This window comes from Lithobates pipiens, unplaced genomic scaffold, assembly GCF_037356315.1.
Source record: "Lithobates pipiens isolate NorthernLeopardFrog02 unplaced genomic scaffold, aLitPip1_a1.2 Scaffold_1, whole genome shotgun sequence".
In the NCBI taxonomy this organism is placed as follows: domain Eukaryota; kingdom Metazoa; phylum Chordata; class Amphibia; order Anura; family Ranidae; genus Lithobates; species Lithobates pipiens.
The window spans coordinates 248,488,323-248,515,341 of NW_027507685.1; positions in this window are offsets into that span (position 1 = coordinate 248,488,323).

Sequence of the window (27,019 nt, forward strand, 5' to 3'; positions counted from 1 at the left end):
CCAAAAACTTCAAGGACCAGGGGCGTTCTAGAGAAATTGTGGTCTTTTTGCTGGGGAAAAGAGAGCTGAGCATATGTTCAACTGGACTCACCACAGCTATATCAGAGAGAAAGCATTACACAGAGGGAACTGGTCAACTGAGGCTGCATGAGGCTGTCTGCTCTGCATTAGAGGGAGGTCAAACCTGCTGCCAGGGCTCACAAATGACTGCATGGAGTATGAATTGAGATACCAAGCCGCATGTGTGGGCCAGAGCTGGGAGACTGAGCCTCTGAGACCTGACGTCTGTAACCACTAACCACCCTGAATGTGGAACAGGACCTGTCATCTGCCAGGTGTGGTGAGAGAAGATACAACAATGAATCACTTGCTACACCCAGTCCCACAGAGATTGTTTATTACTTAGCAGCCCTGCAGCTATACACAGCATACTCTTAAAGAGAAAAATTACTGTGCACCACTGACAGAAGTGCCCCACTGCAAGCCAGCCAACACTAAGCTTGAGACACAGCAATCAAGGGGTACCCTGCTTTGAAACATTTGCAAACACTCACATCTGGAGCATCAGTGTAGAGTGTACATTATTTTTGTGCTAACCGGGTCTGGTCTCACTCATTATTAGTTATTTCAGTTAAAACTTGAGTTGACACTGCCTCTGTTCAGTTATTTCATCCTGTTACAGGCCAGTGTTAACGTTACTCAGTTTTGCAACTTTAAAGTGTTCTATTGCTAAGCCTTGCACTGTTTACCTGTTTTGGTATAACACATCTATTTCCCCTACTATCTAGTAGACCGTGGCTTAATTTCTGTGCAGTATTATATATTTGTGACTCAATGATTGTTAAGTTACCCAGACGTCAGTGGCCTTCTACCTATAACCAGATGTGTCAGTGGGGACTGAGCGGCTTTAAGTCGGGGCAGAATAGAGGACCCCCATCATCAATAGTGGCTCCTGCGGTGGTAAGCACTACACCAGAAGCATGGATCATCATGGCCACTATGTGCAGTGGGATCCAGAGGAGTGGTCAGGGTATCTGAAGTTACAAATAAAAAGGTGAACTTATCCTTTAAATTAACAATATTCACACTTTATTTAATCTAACTTTATATTTTATTTCTTAGAGAATCCAATGCTGAGAGTTCCAAGCAGTAGTTTGGGTCCCTCTCCTCCCCTAGTAGCTAAGCCCTCAGTTACTTGTGTACAATATGGTGGTTCCTTTTTTTTTTGGGGCTTTGTGGTATACGTAGAACTTGAACAGAACTAAATAATTATGGAGAAAATAAATCACCACCCGAGTCCCAGAGAGCTACGTAAAGTGATTCAACTTGTAAGCAATAACTCAAGAGTGTTATAGCCCCTTATGGGTGGAGTTGACCTACAAAGCACCGTAATATGAAACACATATTGTACGGCATCTGAAAACATCTGGAAGGGGATTCTTCATGTTTTATCTCTGAATGACCCAAAGGGCCTGATTTACTAAAGAAAATGTGTGTTTTAATTAGCGCAATTGGACAGATAAAAAGCGGTGAATGAATAATGAATCTATCATACCCCGATCAGCCATACCCTTCAGACCAATGACAGGTAAAGTGAATAACATTGATTATCTCATTACAATGGCACTTGAAAGCAGGTGGGGTATATTAGATGGCAAGTGAACATGTTTCCCCTGAAGTTGATGTGCTGAAAGAAAAAATGGGCAAACATAAGGATTTGAGTGACTTTGACAAGGGCCATGGGGGCACTGGACAGAGGGGAGGGACCAGGAGTGCCATCAGGGGACCCAAAAAGAGGAGGTTCGAGGCTGTTCTGTGCAATTCAATAGCACAGAGCAGGTAGGCATAGACATGTTTGTTATTTTGTAAAAAAGGGGGAAAACACCACACTAAACCAACAAAACTACGTGTAAAACAAAAAGTGAAAAATGATATATGTACACCCGATCTGTGAATAAACACAGCAAAGCTGCTAAAACACCAACAAACCAAGTTCAACACAAATGTAAATATAAAGTGTAGCACTAAGGTACAACTCCACTTAGAATTAGTGTAAATAAAAATGTGAAGAAAATTATAACAATGAATAAGAGTCTTATTCATTGCTGTAAATTTCTTCACATTTTTATTTACACTAATTCTAAGTGGTGTTGTACCTTAGTGCTACACTTTATATTTACATATGTTTGTTATTTAATTTTTTTTTCAATTACCTTTACAATGGCTTTAACCAGCAAATTATTTTACTCAATACAGTTGTCTCAAGCATACAAGTTGTCACAAGAATTGTCTTCAACAATTTTCCATTTATTATATAGCAGTGCAACCAGTCTAAAGATGACAATGTTCCTATTTAATATTTGGCAGGGTCGTTGGACTATGCTGTGATGTTTCATACCTTTAACTTACACCCAACCAATGGTAATTTGCTCACTATTTAGTCCTATTTTAGAGTCCCGCAAAGGGATACCCCACTGAGATGCAACACAATGGGGTTGATTTACTAAAACCGCAGAGCGCAAAATCTGGTGCAGCTGTGCATGTTAGCTAATCAGCTTCTAATGCCGCGTACACACAATCAGACTTTCCGGCAGACTTAGCCCGGCGGACAAACCGCCGGACTTTGAAGTGGAAGTCCGCCGGACTTTCTGAACGAGCGGCCTGCCCACACACAACCGCACTTTTAGTCCGCCAGACTATGGCGGGAGTCCGCCATAGTTTTGAAAATGAACGTACTTTTGAAAATGAACGGACTTACCCACACACAGAGGAAAGTCCGTTCATTTTGAACGCGGCTCCAGGTAGCCGGGAATAGCGAAGGAAGTCGATGTCTTGACACATCGCTGGCCCCGGCAACTGGTATGGACTTAAAGGGGAAGCCCTACGCCAAAAAAACGACATGGGGGTCCCCCCCAAGGTCCATATAAGACCCTTATCCGAGCACGCAGCCTGGCTGGTCAGGAAAGGGGGTGGGGACGAGCGAGCGTGGCGGGCTTTGGGGAAGGGGGAGCCCTGCGGCCCCCCCACCCCAAAGCACCTTGTCCCCATGTTGATGAGGACAAGGGCCTCTTCCCGACAACCCTGGCTGTTGGTTGTCGGGGTCTGCAGGCGGGGGGCTTATCGGAACCCCAGATACCGGCCCCCCATCCTATGTGAATGAGTATGGGGTACAATGTACTCCTACACATTCAAAAAATGTAAAATAAAAACACCACACAAGTTTTTTTGAGAATTTTTGAGTCAAAACTACTTTTTAAGTCCGCCGGACTTTTGGGGAAAGTCCACACACAGGCAGATTGTCCGGCAGACCAAGTCCGTCGGATAGTCTGATCGTGTGTACGTGGCATACCTTAGCTTGTTCAATGTCCCTACATTTGGACATTGATTTACTAAAACTGGAGAGTGCAAAATCGGGTGCAGCTCTGGATAGAAAACAATCAACTTTCAGCTTTTTTTTTTGGTCAATGCTTAAGAACAAGCTAAAGTTAGAAGCTGATTGGCTCCCATGCACAGCTGCACCAGATTTTGCACTCTCCAGGATTAGTAAATCAACCCCATGGAGTTTTCACAAAGGTTCTTTGCCCTTTCCACTCCATGCTCAATACCCCCATACCACATTCACCAGAGAAAGTTGATCCTTTGTGGAACAAATGGGTTGGAATGTGCTTGTGACACCCCAAATGCGGGTCTCAAAAATGTTTCACTTTATATTCCTTGTTTTGCCTAAACCAGCTTTAACATTTTTTTGCCAGGGCAGAGTAGATGGTTCTCATAAGAAAAGGGAAAAAAGGAAGGGAAGACTCTCATGTTTTAAACATACTTAAGAAAAAAATACTTAAAAAACACAAATACAATTAGGAAGCACAGTTCTACGTTGATCAGAGGTGTGATTCTAACACAGAATATGACGTCACCTGGAAATTCCACCCAGTATAGAAAATGACATAATTCGGAAGTCCCACCCAACGCATTTCGTCGTCAAAGTGCAATTTCTTCAGAAGCAGATCTGATTTTTTTTTTTTTTTTTTTTTAATTAGTTTTTATTGAAGAAAATTTTACATACAGAATATAGTGTAACAGATAGCAAATCACACAAGAAATGAGTAGATTTCAAAACAATCGTGGCTGTGCCACCTTTAAGAATAATCATAGATACAGATTAACATCAGTACACATAAAGAGGGTTATTTGTCATGCTCATATAGGTCGAATGTCAAAAGAATAGAAAGAGAGTAGAGATAAGGGAAAAGAAGAAGAAATATTAGGAAAAACGGAAACAGTAATCTGGTGGATGGACATCCGGAGGAAAGAAGCTACTTATTGCCCTAGAACTTGGCAAGGAAGTACAAGAACAAACTTAAAATACAACGTAACCATTAATAATTAACAATTGGAGACAACTAAACATCCGTGGACTGTTTAGACCAGTCGACCCAGACTTTCCACTGGTCGTCAAATATTGCTCTGCTCCCCCTTCTACCAGCTAGTAATGATTCATACACATAATTTTGTCTGGTAATGCTAAGCACCTCTGACAGGTTGGGGGTTTTGTTGGATTTCCAATTTCTGGTAATTGATAATCTAGCCGCCAGTAGAATGTGTGTGACAACCGAGCGGCAGAAAGGGGGGATATGGTCGATACCCAAATTCAAAACTTCCAATGTAGGATTAACCGGAGTTAGGATTCCTGTAACACTGGAGATACATCGAAACACACTGCCCCAAAAGCTGGAGAGGTGTCCGCAGAACCAAAACATGTGTGAAATATTACCCACCTCCCCACACCCCCTCCAGCATAAGGGGGAATTAGCCGGTGAGAACTTTGCTAGGAGATATGGCGTCAGATACCACCTCAGGGCTATTTTTTGGGCAAGCTCCCAATGATTTACACATCGAGATGCTGTATAGATCGTTTGAAATGCTTTCTTCCATTCACATGGATCAAAGCTTTTATTAAAGTCTGTTGACCATTTAGTGAAGGGCCGCGAGTCGGTAAACAAAAGTTTATTTTGGAAAGTGGAGTAAAAAAGGGAAATACCTTTGGTTGGGGATGGGGTTTTTGTGTAGAAATGCCACAGGTTGGTCGGTATGGAAACGTGGGGGCATCTTAGAGTGTTAAGGAGATGTGAGGTTTGTAGAAACCTGTAAAAGTCTGTAGGGGGCAGATTAAACTCTGCTCTAAGTGATACGAACGAGTGGAGTGAGTTATCCTTATACAGGTCTTCAATTGTAGAGATTCCTTTTGTTTTCCAAGACGAGTAGTCTGTGTTGGGAATCATGTGAGACAATAGCTCAATGGGGACAGGGAGTGTTGTGACTTCAGTAGTTGTAATGGTTGATCTTTGAAGATCGCGCCATGCAAGTAGCGAAGCCTGAAGAGTAGGGGCAAGTCGACACAAGGAGAGAGGTCTCCAGATGTCCAGCAGCAGGAGCATGCGCAGGTCAGTAGTGGGGCTGAGAGCCCGTTCTATGTCACACCAGAGTACATCTGGCGATGGTGATATCCAATATCTAAGTGCTGTAAGCATGGCTGCCCTATAATAGTCTTTAAGATCGATCAAACCCATGCCCCCCACCGATCTGTGCTTGATTAGGAGGTGTCTAGAGCACCTAGGCCTCCTGCTCCCCCAGATGTATCTGCGAAGAACGCCATTTAACGCTAACAGGTGTGTATTTTTGAGAGGAATGGGCAATGTGCGAAACACATACAGAATCTGGGGGAGCAGGAGCATTTTAAAGGATGCCAGTCTACCAGACCATGTGAGTTCTGTCTTGGCCAGTCTTTGTGCCTCTTTTTCAATTTTAGCAATAAGGGGGATATAGTTGGCATCTGCTAGATTAAGTGGGTCAGACGTTAGCTGTAAGCCAAGGTAAGAAATACTAGACTCTGCCCATGCGTAGGGGAAACTATTTTGGAGACTTGTTCGGATTTGGGGAGGTAAGTTAAGGTCTAGAATAAGGGATTTCGTGAAGTTTACTTTATAATAAGATATACAGCTAAAGTCGTGAAGAATAGAATGTGCATGGAGGAGGGAGGTCTGTGGGGAGGTCAGGAAAAGAATAATATCATCTGCAAATAAGCTAATGGTGTGGGACTTGTCAAGAAATTTAAAACCGTGAATGTCGGGATGTGTTCTAATTTTTTCAGCAAGGGGTTCTATGAGAAGGTTGAAAATGGAAGGGGATAAAGGGCAGCCCTGCCTAGTACCGTTAGAGATAGTGAAAGGAGTGGAGAGTATGTTGGAGGTATAAACTTGGGCACAGGGGGAAGAGTACAAGGCCAGGATTGCCGACAGGATAGGACCCGAGAACCCAAACCTACTAAGAGTCTGGGACATATATCCCCAATGTATCCTGTCGAACGCCTTCTCCGCGTCCAAAGACAGTAACAGAGAAGGCGTCCGACAGGAATGCGCGTGATGCAGAACATCAATGACTCTTCTAGTAGCGTCCGACGCCTGCCTTCCCCTAGTGAACCCGGTCTGTTCCGGCTTAATCAGTGACGGCAGGATCGGAAGAAGTCTATGGGACAAGATCTTAGCAAACAATTTTACATCGGTATTTAAGAGGGAGATAGGCCTAAAATTAGCTGGAGTCGTGGGGTCCTTCCCGGGTTTTGGGATAGTGACTATAAATGCTTTAAGCATTTCAGGAGGGAACGAGGCAGAGGACACCGCAGCAGAGTAGACCTCTCTCAAAGTTGGGGAGAGAGTCTGGGAAAAGATCTTGTAGTAGCTATTCGGAAGACCGTCAGGTCCCGGGGATTTGCCGGTTGGAAGAGTTTTGATGGCCCGTCGGATCTCAGGTTCCGTAAGGGGCGAATTGAGAGTCTCTAATTGATCACTGGTCAAGGAGGGGAGGGAGAGGTCGGTGAAAAATTTCTGGATATCCTGATCCGTAGGTTGTGGGGTGGAGGGGTCATCTCTTAAATTATACAGAGAGGCGTAGTAGTCCGCAAAGGCGTTTGCAATGTCGCTAGGATCATATAATTTACCCTGATCTGATTTACGAAAAAGAAAGGGGATCTTGGTTTTAGCTTTACGATCTTTTAACCTCTGGGCCAATAATTTACCAGCCCGGTTGCCAGATGAATAATGTGATAATCTCAGCGAGTGGACGTGTTTATCATATTGCTCTAGTAGTAGGAGCCTGAGATCCGAACGTAGTGAGGTCAATTTGTGCAGAACACTCTGATTTGTAGCAGTCGTGGATTTATTTTGGGCTTCTAATAATTTAATCTCCGAAAGCAAGGAGTCCAGCCTCTGTGTCCTCTGCCTTTTTGCCCTTGCACCCATTTGTAGAAGTATACCTCTAATAAAAGCCTTATGGGCACACCACAAGGTAAACGGACTAACATCAGGAGTAGCATTAAAAGAGAAAAATTCTTGCAAATGTTTAGTTAGGTAAGAGACCTGTTGTGGTTGTTGAAAGAGGCGGGGATTAGCCCGCCATACACTAGCAGGAGTCAGAGGGCGCCCCCCGTCCACCGTGATGGACACGGGGGCGTGGTCCGACCATGTAATTTCATGTATGGACGAGTTTGTAATTCGTTGAAGAAGTAACCTATCAGTCAGAATCAAATCTATACGTGAGTACGAGTTGTGTCTAAGAGAGTGAAAAGAATAGTCTCTTTCAGTGGAATGTTGGCAGCGCCATACATCATACAAGTCCTCAGTGTGGAGCAAAGGTTGTAGAGCAATTCTTGGGCGCTGTGTTTTGGAGGTCGTGTCCATGACCTGATCAGGAATGATATTGAAGTCTCCGCATAGAATCAGGTCGCCCTTTTTTAGTAGTTCTACCTTCCGAAGAAGTTTTCTCAGAAAACGTGTTTGATGGGTATTGGGTGCGTAGACATTTACTATGGTGTAGGGCTTGTCATTAAAGCTACCCAGTATGATTAAATATCGACCTTCCGGGTCTATAAGAGACTGTTGAAGCGTAAAAGAAACGGTGTCTTTGATAGCAATTAGAACTCCTTTTCTTTTGGTAGGAGCAGAGGCTTTAAAGATATGTGGAAATTTGTTATGTTTGAAAATGGGTTCGCTCAGAGAGGACCAATGCGTTTCTTGCACACACAAAACATCGGATCCGAGCCTGAAGGCCTCTTTCCAGAGCGAAGCTCGTTTGGCTGGGTGGTTCAAGCCACGCACATTAAAAGAGGTTATTTTAATAGACATAGTTCAGGTAAGGGAGAGATGCTGAAAAAGTACCTTGTTGGTCCAGGTCCGCTTCATGAGGCTGTAACAGATGAGTTGGCTGTTCGTCTCCATGGGTATTTCTCCGAGTCCATTCACCAGTAAGTAGTAAATAAAAATAAAAGAAGTAGTTAGAAGAGCAACAAAAGTCAGATAGTAACAAAAGGGTAAGTCGGTAGAGAGCTAAAAAGGTGGATTCCATCCGGAATCTGTAGGCAGATATACTGCTTAAACATATAAACAGGGGGTAAAACATGGGTCTTTGAGCTCCAGAGCGCAAGGGATCTCGTCGTTTCACTCGGAGTATTGAGATCGAGGCAGCTAAACAGCAGGTTTCTTCACATGCTTTTTGCGAGATACTACCTGCCAGGTGTCGCTAGTGTTCACCCCTTGGGCGGCAGAGTTAGCGTCAGAAACCTGGGCTGGCAAGATATCCCAGGACCGGAGCAGGGCCAGACCCTCTTCCAGTGTTGCTATCACGGAGGTTTTGCCATCACGCGTGACAATAATTCTGGTGGGATATCCCCATCTGTACACAATGCTGTGGTTTCGAAGAGCCTTGGTAATCGAAAGAAGGGACTTGCGTTGTTGCATCGTGTGTTGCGAGAGATCCGCAAAAAGTTGCAAAGTGGAGTATTGCTCCGGGGGGTTGGGGTTCCTACGGTAGGCCGTCATGAGTTGGTCTTTTATATGGTAAAAGTGGACCCTCATCAGGACGTCTCGAGGGACATTGTCCGAGAGGTGAGACGGCTTAGGCAGGCGATGAATTCTGTCAATGACCAGTTCGGCAGATGGAGCTGAGGGGAGAAACGCCATCATGAGGTCTTTGGCATACTGCTGCAGGTGGTTCGGCAAAACAGATTCTGGCACCCCTCGCAGTTTGACATTATTTCTACGCGACCGGTCCTCGAGGTCCGCGAGTTTGTTTTTAAGCCAGGCCACTTCCTCGGCCTGATCGTTATGGGAGTCAACTAGGGTATTATATGAGTTTGCATATTCACCCATTTTTTTCTCAACGTGATCTACTCTGGTCCCCAACTCAGTCACTTCAGTTTTAAAATTCCGCATGCATTCCATAAGGTCTGAGTGTAGTGAGCCTCGCAGAGAGATCAGCATGTCTTTGAGTGTTGTGTCTGTGATGGGCTGGCTCGCGGTTGGGAAGGAGTTAATGTTGTCAGCAAGCTCCCTTGTGTCTTCTAGGGAACTATTGATTGCACTAACCTTCTCCCCTAGAGGCTCATCCATCAAGCGAGGTCTTGATTTGGCAGGACTGCATGAGAGAGGGGTTGAAGCAGCCGGAGAGTGCCGCTGTGATCCTCCGTCGGATCTCGGGCTCGGCGTTGCAGGAGGGGAGCCGTCTGCAGACAGCGGAGAGTTGGCGCCGGCGCCATCTTGGCTCGGTCGGCCTACAGTGTGGAAGAAATCCTTCATTTTCTTCGGCTGTGCTGCACTGGCCCGCTTGCGAGTCATCCTCCGGTGTTGGGGATGAGCTTAGCTCCGGTCCCGTGTGTCTGTGGGCGAAAATCGCCGCCTCGGTGAGTGCGATGTCCCTGCGCTGGAGCGGAGCTCCTGGATCAGGCGTCCATTCCTATTGCGCGCTAGCCACGCCCCCCAGATCTGATTTTTGATATGCTGAGGTGTCAACTAATTTCAATCGGTTGCCCTAATGCAATGCACATTAATGTGTGACATAGTGGGGTTGATTCACTAAAACCGGTGCAGAGTCTGGTTCATCTGTGCATAGTAGCCAATCATCTTCTAGCTTCAGCTTGTTCAGTTTAGCTTTGACAATAAAAACCTGGAAGCTGATTGGCTTCTATGCAGGGCTGCACCAGATTTTGTGCTCGCCAGTTTTAGTAAATCAACTTCATGGTGTTTTCACAAAGGTTCTTTCTCCTTTCCACTCCATGCTCAATACCCGCATACCACATTAACAACGCACATCACAATATAATTGATTATTTTTTTCTAAGGTGGTAATGATCTGTATACTTAAAATATGACATTAACCACTTCCCGACCAGCGCACGACGATGTACGTCGACAGAATGGCACGGGCAGGCATATTGGCGTACAGGTACGTCCAATATTCGATGCCGCCCTGCCATCGGGAGCGCGCCGCCGGCGCCGCGCTCCCACGCTGGTCGGGACCCCCGTGAGTCCGGTCGCGGGACCCGCGGACTCGATCGCCGCGTGCATCCCCGCGATCGTCACGGAGCGGCCGAATAGAGCAAATGCTGTGTAAACAACATTTGTCTATTCTGCCTAGCAACTAGTGACGCTGATCTCTGCTCCATGTGATTGGAGCAGAGATCAGTGTACACTAAATGAAAGCCCAACCCCCCCACAGTTAGTAACACTCCCCTAGGAACACTTAACCCCTACACTGCCACCCACTGGTTAACCCTTTCACTGCCAGTGTCATTTACACAGGAATCACTGCATTTATATAGCAGTGATTAATGTATAAATGACAATGGTCCCAAAAATGTGTCAAAAATGTCCGATGGGTCCCCCACAATGTCGCAGTCACAATAAAAATTGCTGATCGCCGCCATTACTAGTAAAAAAAAAAGAATAAAAAATTATTAATAAAAATGCTATAAAACTACCCCTATTTTGTAAACGCTATAACTTTTGCGCAAACCAATCAATAATCGCTTATTGCGATTTTTTTTACCAAAAATATGTAGAAGAATACGTATCGGCCTAAACTGAGGGAAAAAAAGTTTTTTTATATATTTTTGGGGGATATTTATTATAACAAAAAGTAAAAAATAATGCGTTTTTTTCAAAATTGTCGCTCTATTTTTGTTTATAGCGCAAAAAATAAAAACCGCAGGGGTGATCAAATACCACCAAAAGAAAGCTCTATTTGTGGGGAAAAAAGGACGTCAATTTTGTTTGGGAGCCACGTCGCACAACCGCGCAATTGTCAGTTAAAGCGACGCAGTGCCGAATCGCAAAAAGTGGTCTGGTCTTTGACCAGCAAATTGGTCCGGTCTGAAAGTGATTAACATTCATCTGATCTCAAAATGTTTGGGGAAGGGACTGGGGGGCAAAAACAAAAAGGAGAGTTGAGAACTGAATGGATCATCTAATATAATCTATGGAAGAGCAAGGATGGGGAAAAGGTGAGGGATATAGATGGATGAAGGGGGAATAAATGGGGGGGGGGGGGGGGGGGGGAGAGACCAATAAGAATGCTTTTCCTGGTCCAAATATGTAAGTTAGAGCACTGATGCTAAAAGCAATGTATTGCTAATGAGGGGGAGAAGTGGTGGAAATTCTAATTTAAGATAATTATGATGATAATGCTGGTGATGATGATATTGATAGTGATGATGGTGGTAATGATGATGATGATGATGATGATGGCTGGTCACCTATAAAGTTCGGGTAGATATGGATGAGGCCATGTGGGGGAAGCATTAACAGGGCTGTCTGTCTAAGCAGGTGACAGTAGAAAAATTCAAAAGACTGGATCCGAAAGAGGAAACTCTAGAACAGGGGTCACCAAACTACGACCCATCCAGATGTGGCCCTTTGCTTGCTTCTATCCGGCCCTCAGGACACTATTCCTCCAACTGACAATAATGATGAGGCACCATTCCCCCGTGTTGACACCATTGATGGGGCACAATTCCTCCTACTAAGACCAATGATGGGGCACTATTCTTCCCACTGAAACCATTGATGAGGCACATTTCCTCCTACTAAGACCAATGTTGGGGCACTATTCCTCCCACTGATGGGGAACTATTCCTCCCACTAATACCAATGATGGGGCACTATTCCTCCCACTAATACAAATGAAGGGGCACCATTCCTCCCACTGATACCAAGGATGGGGTACCATTCCTCACACTAATACCAATGATGGGGCACTATTCCTCCCACTGACACCATCGATGGAGCGCTATTCCTCCTGTTAAAACCAATAACGGGACAGTTTTTACTCCCACTGCTGCCAGAGTTATTTCTACTCATACTGTCCAAAGTCCGGCCTCCGTAAAACCCAAAGGACAGTAAAAGTATGGAGACCCCAGCTCTAGAAGATATTGTCTTTGTCGTAGAGTTGCAGCAGTCCATGGGTGCAGGTGAAAGTGCTAGAGAATGACCTGTAGTCTTCTGAAGAGAGGGTTGCTAACATAAAAGCTTGCCATCTCCTAAGGAAGCCTTTTTTGGAGGGAGCCAAGGAAATGACCAAGAGAGTTTTTTTTTTTTACATGAGCAGCAGTAGTTCTCGTTTGATTTGGGTCCAATTAATTTCAATCGGCTGCCTTAATGCAATGCACAATAATCTGTGACCTAGTGGGGTTGATTTACTAAAACTGGAGTGTGAAAAATCTGGTTCAGCTGTGCATAGTAGCCAATCAGCTTCTAGCTTTAGCTTGTTCAATTAAGCTTTGACAATAAAACCTGGAAGCTGATTGGTTGCTATGCACAGCTGCACCAGATTTTTGCACTCTCCAGTTTTGGTAAATCAACTCCGACATCTCTCTGTGTATGGTCCCTCTCAGTCCCAAGAAAAAAAAATCCTCACTGGTCCAACCCTTTCCTGCCTAAATGTCCGTGGTGTATCCTGGGGGGGTGTAGGGGGTGCCGTGGCCCTGGGCGCGACATTTAGGGGGTCGCCAGTATGTTTCACTGGCTGCCTCCTCCTAATTTTACGTTCCCATGTCCCCCTCGCTCCAGCCGCCATGTTCAGTGTTCAGCGCCCTGTGATTGGGTGTATGGGGGTCATGTGAGGCGTAGGGCTGGCCTGTCTTGCGGTTGCTCCTGAAGTCCCGCCTCCGCACATGACCCCCCATACTCCCAATCACAGTGCGCCGGACACTGAACATGGCAGCAGCCAGAGCGTGGGAAGACAAGAAAAAATGTGTAGTGTAGTATGGTGGGCAGTGTAGCGTAGTGTGGTGGTCAGTGTAGCGTAGTGCGGTGGTCAGTGTAGCGTAGTGTGATGGTCAGTGTAGCGTAGTGTGGTGGTCAGTGTAGTATAGTGGTCAGTGTAGCGTAGTGTGGTGGTCAGTGTAGCGTAGTGTAGTGTGGTGGTTAGTGTAGCGTAGTATGGTGGTCAGTGTAGCGTAGTATGGTGGTCAGTGTAGCGTAGTATGGTGGACAGTGTAGTGTAGCGTGGTGGACAGTGTAGCGTAGTGTGGTGGTCAGTGTAGCGTAGTGTGGTGGACAGTGTAGCGTAGCATGGTGGTCAGTGTAGCGTAGTGTGGTGGTCAGTGTAGAGTAGCGTGGTGGACAGTGTAGCGTAGCGTGGTGGTCAGTGTAGCGTAGCGTGGTGGACAGTGTAGCGTAGCATGGTGGTCAGTGTAGCGTAGCATGGTGGGCAGTGTAGCGTAGCGTGGTGGTCAGTGTAGCGTAGCATGGTGGACAGTGTAATGTAGCGTGGTGGTCAGTGTATCGTAGCGTGGTGGTCAGTGTAGGGTAGCGTGGTGGTCAGTGTAGCGTAGCGTGGTGGTCAGTGTAGCGTAGTATGGTGGACAGTGTAGCGTAGTCTGGTGGACAGTGTAGTATAGTGCACAGTGTAGTATAATGGACAGTGTAGTATAATGGACAGTGTAGTATAATGGACAGTGTAGTATAGTATAGTGGAAAGTGTAGTGTCACAGGTGCCAGCCAACCTACAGCAGTAAAGGTAAGACACAGATCAGCTCCGCAGCTGATCTGTGACATGGGGGTAAGGGGGTTTTATACTGTACTAGTCGAAGGGACTCATTGAGTGCTAAAAGTCCAAGCGTTAGGGGGCGCACATGACTTGCCTTGCCCTGGGCGCTGACAACCCACGCTATACCACTGCTAAATACCCCTGTTACAGGAAACTCAACAGGTCATACATCAGACACACCATAGCATGTTAACCCTTAGATCACTGGGCAACAACTATTTTTTTTTTTTTGTGTAATCAGTATTTATTGCCGCTCCAGTGTCAGATTAACAGCATGTAAGTTGAACATATAAACAAACTGAAAGAGAGAGGTCTTAGAGTCATAAAGAAAGGGAAAATGTCGTGGGTATACACATAGTAGGTGGGCGGGGAAAACCGTATACTTGCAAGGGCAAAAAGAAACCAATTACCCCAACAGATAGCGGGACTACTCTGGCAAAAAGTTACCTGAAAAATGGACACCGTCCCGGCACTAGGGTAGAGGGGGGGGGCCCTAACAGCCGCCAACTAGCCATCCTCCACCGCCAGCGTATCCCGGGAGCCGGTGTCACCACAGAGGGTCGGCCGGAACGCCACCCTCTGCCAATCTCAAAAGTTCTTGCCTGGCAGCCCCAGCGTCAAAATGGGGATCCCAGCCCACCATCTACCAGCTCCGGTAGCTTAGGCTACACGACATTCAGACCAGAGAAAGGTGGAGAGGTAAGGAAAGAGGAGGAGGAAGAGAGAAAAGGACAGCATAAGGTAGTAAGGGAGGTTAACTGCGTCTGCAGCGGATAGAGGGGAAGAGGTATAGTAGGGGGGGACAAAAGAAGGGAAGGGAGGCAAGAGTAAAAAGACAGGAAAAAAATAGGAAGAGTAGGTCAATTTACCTGAGTATAGGCTCCAAATGTCTGCTCTGTCCGCACCGGGCGCACCACTCTCGAGTGTTAAGTTTCATAGGCAGTATTCCCTCGCTAAGAGCTTCCAGGGGGAAATCCAGTCCCCCCTCGTGCTCCACCCAGTCTGAGAGCCTTAAGGGTAAGGTCTGCCAACTCCAGCAGAGCCACGTCTAAACTGGAGGGTACGTTGTTAGGGTCCGATGCATATGCCGACCAAGGTCTCCAGATCTCATGAAATCGATCTTCAAGGCCTTTACATGTGGCAACCCAGTTCTCTGCCTCTTTCACCACGTGCACACCCCTGCACCACTCTTCTCGAGTGGGGATTCCAGGCCTTCTCCAGTATATGGGAATCAGGCGTCTTGCTGCATTCAGCAAATGTGCCAGCACAGTTTTCTTATAAACACTGAGCGGGACCGGGGGTATCTGCAAAAGGAAGTGCAGCGGCGAGAGAGGGACATCTATCCCGGTCACTGCTTTCACTTGGCCCTGTATGTCTTCCCAGAAGGGTCGAATTAGGGGGCACTCCCACCATATGTGGATTAGGGTCCCTCGTTGCCCACATCCCCTCCAACATAGCTCCGAAGCGGAGGGGTAAATACAAGCTAAGTCCGCTGGCACCCGATACCAACATGCCAATAGCTTAAAATTGGTCTCCTGGACCTTGGAGTCCCTAGAGGACGAATGGGTGAGGGAGTAAAGGTGTGATAATTGCGTCTCCGTAAACGTCGTCCTCATGTCAGTCTCCCATCGTCTAATATAAGCAGGGGTGGCCTGGGGGCCGGCTGAGTCCAACAGCTGGTATAACTCAGAAACCAGGTGCGGAGTCGGCTCCTCCGCTAGAAAAATGCGCTCAAATGGGGTAAGGGATAAGGGATCCCTGATAGTATGACCATGTACCTGGAAAAAGTGGTGCAGTTGTCGGTATCTCCAGAAGTTCATGCGTGAACCGCACCTACCCACGGGCAGGGCTTCATACGGCATGAGACCACCATCCCTTAAGAGCTTCCCGCAACTAGCGTTCCCATCGTCCACCCAATCCTCAAAAAAAGCCATCCGTTCTCCCGGCGGGAACCATAAAAAACCACCCAGTGGGGCCAACGGGGACATAGGGGGAGCTAGCTTAAGGGTTGGGTTGAGCCTGTCCCAAACTGAAAACACATGGGTCGTCAAGGGGGAGGTCGTCTCCGCCAGGCCTCTATATTCCCGGGGCAGCCAGGGCGCGTAAGATAAATTCCTACCCGCCAGACATTTCTCTAGAGGGACCCAGAGCTTAGTTCGAGAATGGAAATGCCAATCCAGAATCTTCTGGAGGGCCACAGCTTGATAATACCGTCTAACGTCCGGGACACCCAGGCCACCCCTCCTCTTCGAACGACGCAGCATCCGTAACGCTATTCTAGGTTTACGGTCGTTCCAAATAAAGCGAGACATCATACTACTTAAGCGGTCAAAGAAGCACTTAGTTAAGGGGACCGGAAGCATCTGCAAGTAAAAAAGTATACGGGGTAGGACATTCATCTTTATGACGTTCACCCGGCCAAACCACGTGAACGCCGTCCCCGTCCATTGCAAAAGATCTCTCCTGATCGCATCAAGTAAAGGTGGGTAATTGGCTAGGTACAGGGTATCAAAACGGTTCGTTAGAGGGGGCGTGGCCGGAAGCCGAGGACGACAGACGTGCCTGGAGAGAGCTCCTCTGTGGCCTAGCTTCATCGATCCCCATCCTCAGCCACCGCAACCTATTTCTGCCCACCGATCTCTCCATCTCGTCGGTGGGCCATCGGGGCTCCGGACGGAGCTGATATTACTGCTGAGTCCGCCGCCGTTCTCGCTCCGCAGCGACGGGCGGCGAGGCAGGCCGGACGACGCCATCTTGCGGCCTACGCCGACCCACGGAGCCTCCGGACGGCGCATCCTAGGCCCCATCCCGACCGGGACTGCGGCGGACGCCTGGCGCTGACCCCTTCGTATAGCCTCTCCTATACCGGACCCCCGCTGGCCGCCGCTCGGATGCCAGAGAGGAAGCCCAGGCCCAAGCTAGAAAGGTGAGCTCCGGCGGCCATCTTGCTCCACCCGAGGCCTTTACCAACGTAACTGCTCTCCCTCCTCTGTGGCTGGATTGCTGCCCCATCCAGAACAGGCATTGATCCCTGCCTCAGCTGTGCATAGTAACCCTCCTGAGTATCTGCCTGCCTCAATCTCTCTCACCCTCCTACCCTGCACCTACCCTCGGCCTGCTCAGCGGCCATCTTGGTTCACCCATCTCCTCCTCCTACTACCAGTGGCCTGTACCTGCCTGCTAATTGCCCTGCTCCTGCCTTAACTGGTGCCCTCTCCCCTTATACCACCCAGTGGGGCAGTGGGGTCTGGATTCCCCCCCCTGGTTGCTTGGGACCGCTACGGACTGCCCTCCTACTTCATCTCCCTCCCCTCACAGTTGACTGCTGCGGCCTGCACTCCTGCTCCATCCCCCTCTCCCCCCACAGTTGGTTTGGATCTTCTGAACGGCAGCATACTATCTTGGGATCTCATCTTGGGTCCCACTTGTTTGACAGCCATGTGATCATCCTACATAGGCCTTAGCCGCCTTCCAATGCTCCCGTGCTACTCGCAGTCACTACTTTTCTATGGGAAACACCGCATGTAACTGATTATACGCCTAGTCCCAACACCTCATGGTGAAATACGGGCCGAAGCACCTTCCTCAGTCTACGTCCCCGGATTTGCGGCCCTCACAGACACAGACTCTGGATCGATTTTTCAGCAGGCCGGCTTCCCCAGCCCCTTCTCCAGGTTCCTTCACGTATGCACAAGTGGCATCCCAAGCACCGGCGCACGACAGTCCATATTCCTTGTCACACAGCCACTCAGACACAATGTCCGCCCCGGTCACAGTTGATGTGCTTGACGATAAACTGCGAGTTCTCCTACAAGACTTGACGAGCAATGTTTCAAAGGAAATGGGTAAGCTGGCCCATGAACTGCGGGGAGAGCTTGCCCAGATTGGAGAACAGACTGATGTCCTGGAAACCAAATTTGATGACCTGATACAATATGTCCACGTTTTGGAAGAAGACAATGCCGGTCTGAAACAATCGGTCTCTCAGCTCCAATCCCAACAGGAAGATTTGGAGAATAGGGAACGCCGCCAAAACCTTCGGATCAGAGGAATTCCGGAGGCTATTAGTGAGGGGGAGATCAAACCATACCTACTCAGCCTCTTTAACGTTGTTGCCCCTAAAGTCCCGGACATAGACTGGAGAATGGATAGGGCCCATAGATCCCTGGCCCCAAAACCGCCTGCCGGAGCCAATCCCAGAGACATTATCGTACGCTTTCATTACTACGATAGCAAAGAGGCTTTGACCATGGCCACCCGGAACAAATCCCGTTTGGAATTTAAAGGAGCCAAGATACAAATTTTTAGTGACTTATCCCCTATTACTCTTGCCAAGCGTCGCAGCTTTCGCCCCGTGACTGCTCATCTACAAAACCATCAGTTTCCATATCGTTGGGGGTTTCCTTTCCGCCTTTCTGCTACTAAAGATGGGGTTCAATACTCTATGAGAGATGTTCAGGAGAGTGAAGCTTTCATACGTAACCTGGGCCTACCACCGCTTCCAGACGAAGACCCCATGCCACTTCCGACGACGCCCAGACCCTCCTCCATTCCTGCTCGGATCTGGACCCCTGCACGCCAGAGGCCGCAGAAATCCTTCTCTACCCCTCAACGTAACCTGCATCCTAGACTCCCTCCCTGATGGAAGCTTCCACGTGTTATATTTGGCTGATTTTGGCCTCGGCCCCTATCTCACCATGTTTCCTCTTTAACAAGGGATATTTGCAACTTTAGTTACAGGTTCCATTTTCCACTGCCCCTGTTGTTCTTTTTTGGTTGTTGGGACTACAGTGTTTTGCTCTTATTTCCTGTAATTTTTGCTGGAAGGTGGCGGGGTCTCTCCAGATGAGCTGGAACCCCTGATGTGCCTTCTTTGGTTCCATGGCTACGGCTGTGGACTCCTGGGTGGTTTTCACCCCCCAGGCCTTTTTTCTTTTAGTAATGTTTTTTTTTTCTACTTTTTAGGCCTATTTTTTGGCCTTTTTTTCATCCTTTGTTTAATTTGGATGCACTCTACTACAATTTATAATCACATTGTTGTTATTATATGTCTTCATTTGCCTTTCACTTCTAGGACACGCCACGAGTCCCGATTTCTTCATGGTTGGTATGGTTATGTCCGTTTTTTATGTGTATATTACGGATGTCTTAAGCTTTCTCTGATTTCTATACGATGGCTTTGAGGGTGCTTACTTACAATGTTAAGGGCCTGAACTCAATCCATAAGCGCTGGTTGGCTTTGAAGGAGTTCAGGTCCTCTAATGCGGATGTGGTCCTAGTCCAGGAGACCCACTTTCGCCCGGGGGGATCTCTTAAATTTGCGGCCAAACATTTTCCCGCCTCTTTTATGGCCTCCGACCCCTCTGGCAAAGCAGGGGTGGCAATACTGATTAAAAAGACATGCCCGCTACGGGTTAAGTCCTCATTTATTGATCCTCAGGGCAGGTACATTCTCCTGGACTGTGACTACCTGTCTCATTCCCTTACTATAATCAATGTTTATTCTCCCAACTCAGGCCAGATTCACTTCCTCACTGAGGTCTTGGACAGCCTGGGCACCTATGCCCAGCCATTCATGATCCTTGGCGGGGACTTTAATATGGCCATGTCTGCTAGGAAGGATAGGCAGACCCTGTTTTCAGACAATCCCTCTTTAAAAACGGAACGTCAATCTGCTGCGTTTCGCAAGCTCATTAGATCTCATAACTTTTTAGACACCTGGAGGATTAAACACCCTACACATCGGCAATTCTCCTTTTACTCTCCCCCACACAAGATGTACTCTAGATTGGACTACATCTTTGTTTCGGCGCCTCTCCTAACGTCGGTAGTGGCCTCGGAGTTAAATCCCATAACGTGGTCTGATCACGCATCGGTACAGCTCGACCTCGTCCTCACCCTCTCTACACCTAAGACCTGCCACTGGAGATTCAACGAGTTCCTCCTCCGCGATCCGGTTACCGAAGCTCATCTATCCCACGGGTTAGCCAAATTTTTTCAGCTTAATGAAGGATCGGTGCGGGACGTGTCCACCCTTTGGGAGGCCCACAAGGCTGTTTTTAGAGGATTATGTATCTCGGCTGGCTCTCGCCTTAAGCGGGATTCGGCAGCGCAGAGACTGGACCTCCTCTCGCAATTGCAAAGAGCTGAAGCTCTGCTTGTGTCCTCCCCATCAGTGCCGCGTCTTCGCACAGTGACCTCTCTCCGCGAACGGTTAAAGTCCTTAGATATGCACAAGTGTTCTAAGGCTCTGCTTTGGACTAAACAGAGGTTTTATGAATTTGCCAACAAGCCTCATAGGATGTTGGTGAACAAGCTTAAGCCCCGTCCATTTCACTCCTATCCTGACCTCTTGCTACAGCCGGACGGCACTCCAACTTACTGCCCCTTGACGATGACTAAGGTGTTTGGCACTTTTTACAAAAAATTATATAACTGCCTAGCTTCTGACCCCAATCATGAGTTCTCCCAAGGTAGCTTTGATGATTTCTGCGCTTCCTTGAAATTACCAGTGTTGTCTTCCCCACAAGTAGTGATGGACGAACTTCCGACGGGACGTTTCGCGAACGCGAAACGCGAACGGACACAAACGTTCGCGAAAACGACCGTTCGCCGCGGGCTCCATTGACTTCAATGGGAGGCGAATTTCGCAAACCTTTAGGTCGAATTTGCGGCCACGGGGTAATTATTAGGGGGTAGCACGTAGTCCCACCACCTGGACAATAGCATAATACATGTATGAGGTGAATTTGGGATCGATAACTACAAGCATTTTTTTTTTATTTGGGAAATTGTTCTGACAATTCAGGACTATGGAGCTAATGAAGGCAATGGAGGAGAGGGAAGGTCAGGGACCAGGGTAGGCAAACAAGAGGGTGCAGGAGATACAGAGCACTGACAGCAGCACCGTAATACAGAGCACTGACATCAGCACCGTGACATACAGCGCTGACAGCAGCTCCGTGACATACAGCGCTGACAGCAGCTCCGTGACATACAGCGCTGACAGCAGCTCCGTGACATACAGCGCTGACAGCAGCTCCGTGACATACAGCGCTGACAGCAGCTCCGTGACATACAGCGCTGACAGCAGCACCGTGACATACAGCGCTGACAGCAGCTCCGTGACATACAGCGCTGACAGCAGCTCCGTGACATACAGCGCTGACAGCAGCTCCGTGACATACAGCACTGACAGCAGCTCCGTGACATACAGCGCTGACAGCAGCTCCGTGACATACAGCGCTGACAGCAGCTCCGTGACATACAGCGCTGACAGCAGCACCGTGACATACAGCGCTGACAGCAGCTCCGTGACATACAGCGCTGACAGCAGCTCCGTGACATACAGCGCTGACAGCAGCTCCGTGACATACAGCGCTGACAGCAGCTCCGTGACATACAGCGCTGACAGCAGCTCCGTGACATACAGCGCTGACAGCAGCTCCGTGACATACAGCGCTGACAGCAGCTCCGTGACATACAGCGCTGACAGCAGCTCCGTGACATACAGCGCTGACAGCAGCTCCGTGACATACAGCGCTGACAGCAGCTCCGTGACATACAGCGCTGACAGCAGCTCCGTGACATACAGCGCTGACAGCAGCACCGTAAGCAGCCCCAGGAGGAAGTCAGCACAGCACAGGGATGGTGTGATCCCCTCATAATAAGAACCCCCAGGAGGAAGTCAGCACAGCACAGGGATGGTGGGAGCCCCTCATAATAAGAACACCCAGGAGGAAGTCAGCACAGCACAGGGATGGTGGGAACCCCTCATAATAAGCAGCCCCAGTAGAAATATGACACCGCTCAACCTCTTCAAAGAGGAGGGTAGGGGCATATAGTACGGTGTGCTTTTTTGGGTCAGGGAAGTGAGCCAAATGAATTAAGAAGGTCTGTGTGCTTGATTCCAAAAATTGTTTATAGACATATACATGGTCTACTGATCACATGTGTTGAATTCCTCCGAGATCCATGCCTCATTCATTTTTAGAAATGTGAGGTAGTTAACACTGTGGTGAGCTAGGCGAGTACGCTTATCGGTCACAATCCCCCCTGCTGCGCTGAACGTCCTTTCGGACAGGACACTGGATGAGGGGCAAGCCAACAGTTCGATTGCAAATTGGGCAAGCTCTGGCCAGAGGTCAAGCCTGCCCACCCAGTAGTCTAGGGGTTCATCACTCCTCAGAGCGTCCACATCGGCCGTTAACCCAATGTAGTCGGACACCTGACGGTCTAGGCGTTCCCTGATGCTGGATCCGGATGACACCTGTCGATGGGTCGGCTGAAAGAATGACCTCATATCCGAAGTCACCAACACATCTTCAAACCGGCCTCTTCTTGCAGGCGCTGTTGGATTGGTACCCGCAAATCCTTCTCTGGGAGTGGGAATTGCTCCTCTGCCAGCGCACGCAAAAGCAGAATGCAGCATTTCTCGAAGCAAGGCCTGGAAGTGCTGCATTCTGACAGCCCTCTGCGACGGCGGTAACATTTCCGCCATTTTGTGTTTGTACCGGGGGTCTAAGTACGTTGCCACCCAGTACTGGTCCTTGACCCTCATGCTTTTTATACGGGGGTCCCTATTAAAACACTGGAGCATGAAGGCCCCCATTTGCACTAAAGTGGAAGCGGTGTGGTGGCCTGGCTCCTGCTCATCATCCAGGATAATGTCGTCCTCTTCATTCTCCTCTCCCCATCCTCGCACAACAGGGATCCCAGAAAGGTTTAAAGCATGCTCTTCTTGCTCCTGCTCATCCGCCCCGGCACCATCCTCCTCTGACTCCTCATCAGACTCCTGTTGTTGACTTGTCTCAGATAGAGTAGCCCCCCCTGGGAATTCATCCAGCATTGCGACTTCCTCATCTTCCCGCTCCTGCTCCTCCACAGCCTGATCAATGACACGACGCAATGCACGCTCCAGAAAGAAGGCATAAGGTACCATGTCACTGATGGCGCCATGGCTGCGACTGACCAGTTTGGTGATCTCCTCAAATGGCCGCAGAAGTCTGCATGTGTCGCGCATGAGCAGCCACTGGCGCGGTGAAAAAAAACCCAGCTCCCCAGAACCGTTTCTTTCGCAGAGTTCATACAGGTAGACGTTAACTGCACGTTTCTGCTGGAGCAGCCTATCAAGCATATAGAAGGTTGAGTTCCATCGCGTCGGGCAATCGCAAATAAGACGTCTGACCGGCAGATGGTGTCGCCGCTGAATGTCAGCAAGGCGAGCCATGGCCGTGTAAGATCTTCTGAAATGGGCCGAGATTTTCCTTGCCTGCCGCAAGATGTCCTGGACCCCAGGGTATTTGACAAGGAATCGCTGCACGACCAAGTTTAAGACGTGTGCCATGCACGGCACGTGCGTGATTTTGCCCTGTTTCAATGCGCTAAGCAGATTGGCACCGTTGTCACACACCACTTTACCAACTGTCAAATTGAGCGGTGTTAGCCACTCATCTGCCTGTGAACGCAAAGCTGAAAGGAGTGCCGGGCCAGTGTGGCTCTTTGCTTCCAGGCACAACAGACGCAGCACGGCATGGCAACGTCTCACCTGGCATGTGGAATAGGTTCTGGGGAGCTTGGGCGGTGCAGTGGAAGAGACGCTAGCAGCGGAAAAGGAGGAGGCAGCTGAGGAGGAGAGGGAGGAGGATGGAGTAGGAGGAGGAGAAGAAGAGTCAGGCCTGCATGCAATCCGTGGCGGTAAAACCAAATCTACACGGGTGCCACGGGTTACATGCTTGACGGCCGTCAGAAGGTTCACCCAGTGGGCAGTAAAACTGATATACCTTCCCTGCCCGTGTTTGCTAGACCACGTGTCTGTGGTCAGATGTATCTTGGCACCGACACTGTGTGCCAGAGATACATTCACTTGCCGCTGAACATGGCCATATAGCTCTGGGATGCCCTTCTCTGAGAAATACTTCCTTCCTGGGACCTTCCATTGTGGTGTTCCAATGGCCACAAATTTGCGAAAGGCCTCCGAGTCCACCAGTTTATATGGCAGTAGTTGGCGGGCTATGAGTTCTGACAAGCCAGCCGCCAACCGTTGGGCAAGAGGGTTATCCGGCGTCATCATTTTTTTACGCTCAAACATTAGGCCCACGGAAGCCTGCCTTTTTGCAGAAAAATGTGAGCTTGGCGTGATGGAAGGTGGAGTGGAGGACAATTGTGAGGAGAGAGGAGAAGGAGAAGTAGAAGACGAGGCTGGACGGTGAGAGCCTGCAGTGTGGCTTTGTGTGTTCCGTTGCTCCCACTGGGCTCGGTGATGGCTGCTCATGTGCCTTCTTAAGGCGGTCGTCCCTAGGTGAGTATTGGGCTTACCGCGACTAACGCGTTGACTGCAAAGATTGCAGATGGCAACGCTATTGTCAGCAGCGGACACGTTAAAAAAAGCCCACACTGCGGAGCCATGTGCCGGTGTCCTGGGAGCGCCAGATGTGACCGTACATGGTCGATGACTCGCTCCTGATACATTTGCAGTCTGCTTTGTCCCTGCTGTGCAATGTAAGTCATTGCTGCTTCTCCTCCCTATCTGCTGGTCCATATCTCCCTCTGAACTCCCCTCCTCTTCCTCTCTTGTGGGCACCCACGTGACATCACTAGACACGTCATCATCAACGTCACCTTCCCCACCGCTATAAGTAGAGTAGGCAGCAACACCGGGGACCAACCTCCTCCTTGGGCTGATCTGGGTACTGGCGTCAGACTGCTGAGTAGCGCTTGTTGCTACCTCCTCTTCCTGATCCAATACCAAGAGTGGCTGCGCATCAGAAATGTCCTCTTGATATGGATCGGAAAATAATTCCAGTGACTCAAGCGGAAGGTATGTGGTGGTGGTGGTGGTGGTCGTGTTGTTGGTGGTAGTGTCTTTGGGGGTGCACATAGCAGAGAGTGAAGAAGAGGGTGCAGATCGAGAGGATGAGGAGGGTGCAGAAGAGTAAGGCTGAGCGAGCCACTCAACCAAGTCTGGTGCATCCTTTAAAGTAATTGAACGCACCTTCTGCAACTTCCCACTTTGGCTCAAGCCTCTTGCTCCTGCCCTACCCCTACCACCCCTGCGGAAGGGCCTGCCTCTTCCTCTGCATGTCATTTTTTAAATGACCCTGTGACAAAACTCTTAGTCCCTATACCGCTGAAGGACTGCTGCAGTATAGGTGAGCGGTCAGCAGTGGTGCACGTCAACCCTATCTATTGTGGACCTATAGCGGTCCTTACAGAACAGCAGACTGTACCGCACTCAAGCCTATGTACCGTAGCACCCTATACCAAGTTACCAGTCCTTATAAGAACTTTTGTGGACCAAGCAGGTTGTGTATTAGTGTTTAGCAGACTGTACGTCAGTCCCTATACCGCTGAAGGACTGCTGCAGTATAGGGCAGCGGTCAGCAGTAGTGCACGGCAACCCTATGTATTGTGGACCGATAGCGGTCCTTACAGAACAGCAGACTGTAACGCACTCAGGCCTATGTACCGTAGCACCCTATACCAAGTTACCAGTCCTTATAAGAACTTTTGTGGACCAAGCAGGTTGTGTATTAGTGTTTAGCAGACTGTACGTCAGTCCCTATACCGCTGAAGGACTGCTGCAGTATAGGGCAGCGGTCAGCAGTAGTGCACGGCAACCCTATGTATTGTGGACCGATAGCGGTCCTTACAGAACAGCAGACTGTAACGCACTCAGGCCTATGTACCGTAGCACCCTATACCAAGTTACCAGTCCTTATAAGAACTTTTGTGGAACAAGCAGGTTGTGTGTTAGTGATTAGCAGACTGTACGTCAGTCCCTATACCGCTGAAGGACTGCTGCAGTATAGGTGAGCGGTCAGCAGTGGTGCACGTCAACCCTATCTATTGTGGACCGATAGCGGTCCTTACAGAACAGCAGACTGTACCGCACTCAAGCCTATGTACCGTAGCACCCTATACCAAGTTACCAGTCCTTATAAGAACTTTTGTGGACCAAGCAGGTTGTGTATTAGTGTTTAGCAGACTGTACGTCAGTCCCTATACCGCTGAAGGACTGCTGCAGTATAGGGCAGCGGTCAGCAGTAGTGCACGGCAACCCTATGTATTGTGGACCGATAGCGGTCCTTACAGAACAGCAGACTGTAACGCACTCAGGCCTATGTACCGTAGCACCCTATACCAAGTTACCAGTCCTTATAAGAACTTTTGTGGACCAAGCAGGTTGTGTATTAGTGTTTAGCAGACTGTACGTCAGTCCCTATACCGCTGAAGGACTGCTGCAGTATAGGGCAGCGGTCAGCAGTAGTGCACGGCAACCCTATGTATTGTGGACCGATAGCGGTCCTTACAGAACAGCAGACTGTAACGCACTCAGGCCTATGTACCGTAGCACCCTATACCAAGTTACCAGTCCTTATAAGAACTTTTGTGGACCAAGCAGGTTGTGTATTAGTGTTTAGCAGACTGTACGTCAGTCCCTATACCGCTGAAGGACTGCTGCAGTATAGGGCAGCGGTCAGCAGTAGTGCACGGCAACCCTATGTATTGTGGACCGATAGCGGTCCTTACAGAACAGCAGACTGTAACGCACTCAGGCCTATGTACCGTAGCACCCTATACCAAGTTACCAGTCCTTATAAGAACTTTTGTGGAACAAGCAGGTTGTGTGTTAGTGATTAGCAGACTGTACGTCAGTCCCTATACCGCTGAAGGACTGCTGCAGTATAGGTGAGCGGTCAGCAGTGGTGCACGTCAACCCTATCTATTGTGGACCGATAGCGGTCCTTACAGAACAGCAGACTGTACCGCACTCAAGCCTATGTACCGTAGCACCCTATACCAAGTTACCAGTCCTTATAAGAACTTTTGTGGACCAAGCAGGTTGTGTATTAGTGTTTAGCAGACTGTACGTCAGTCCCTATACCGCTGAAGGACTGCTGCAGTATAGGGCAGCGGTCAGCAGTAGTGCACGGCAACCCTATGTATTGTGGACCGATAGCGGTCCTTACAGAACAGCAGACTGTAACGCACTCAGGCCTATGTACCGTAGCACCCTATACCAAGTTACCAGTCCTTATAAGAACTTTTGTGGACCAAGCAGGTTGTGTATTAGTGTTTAGCAGACTGTACGTCAGTCCCTATACCGCTGAAGGACTGCTGCAGTATAGGGCAGCGGTCAGCA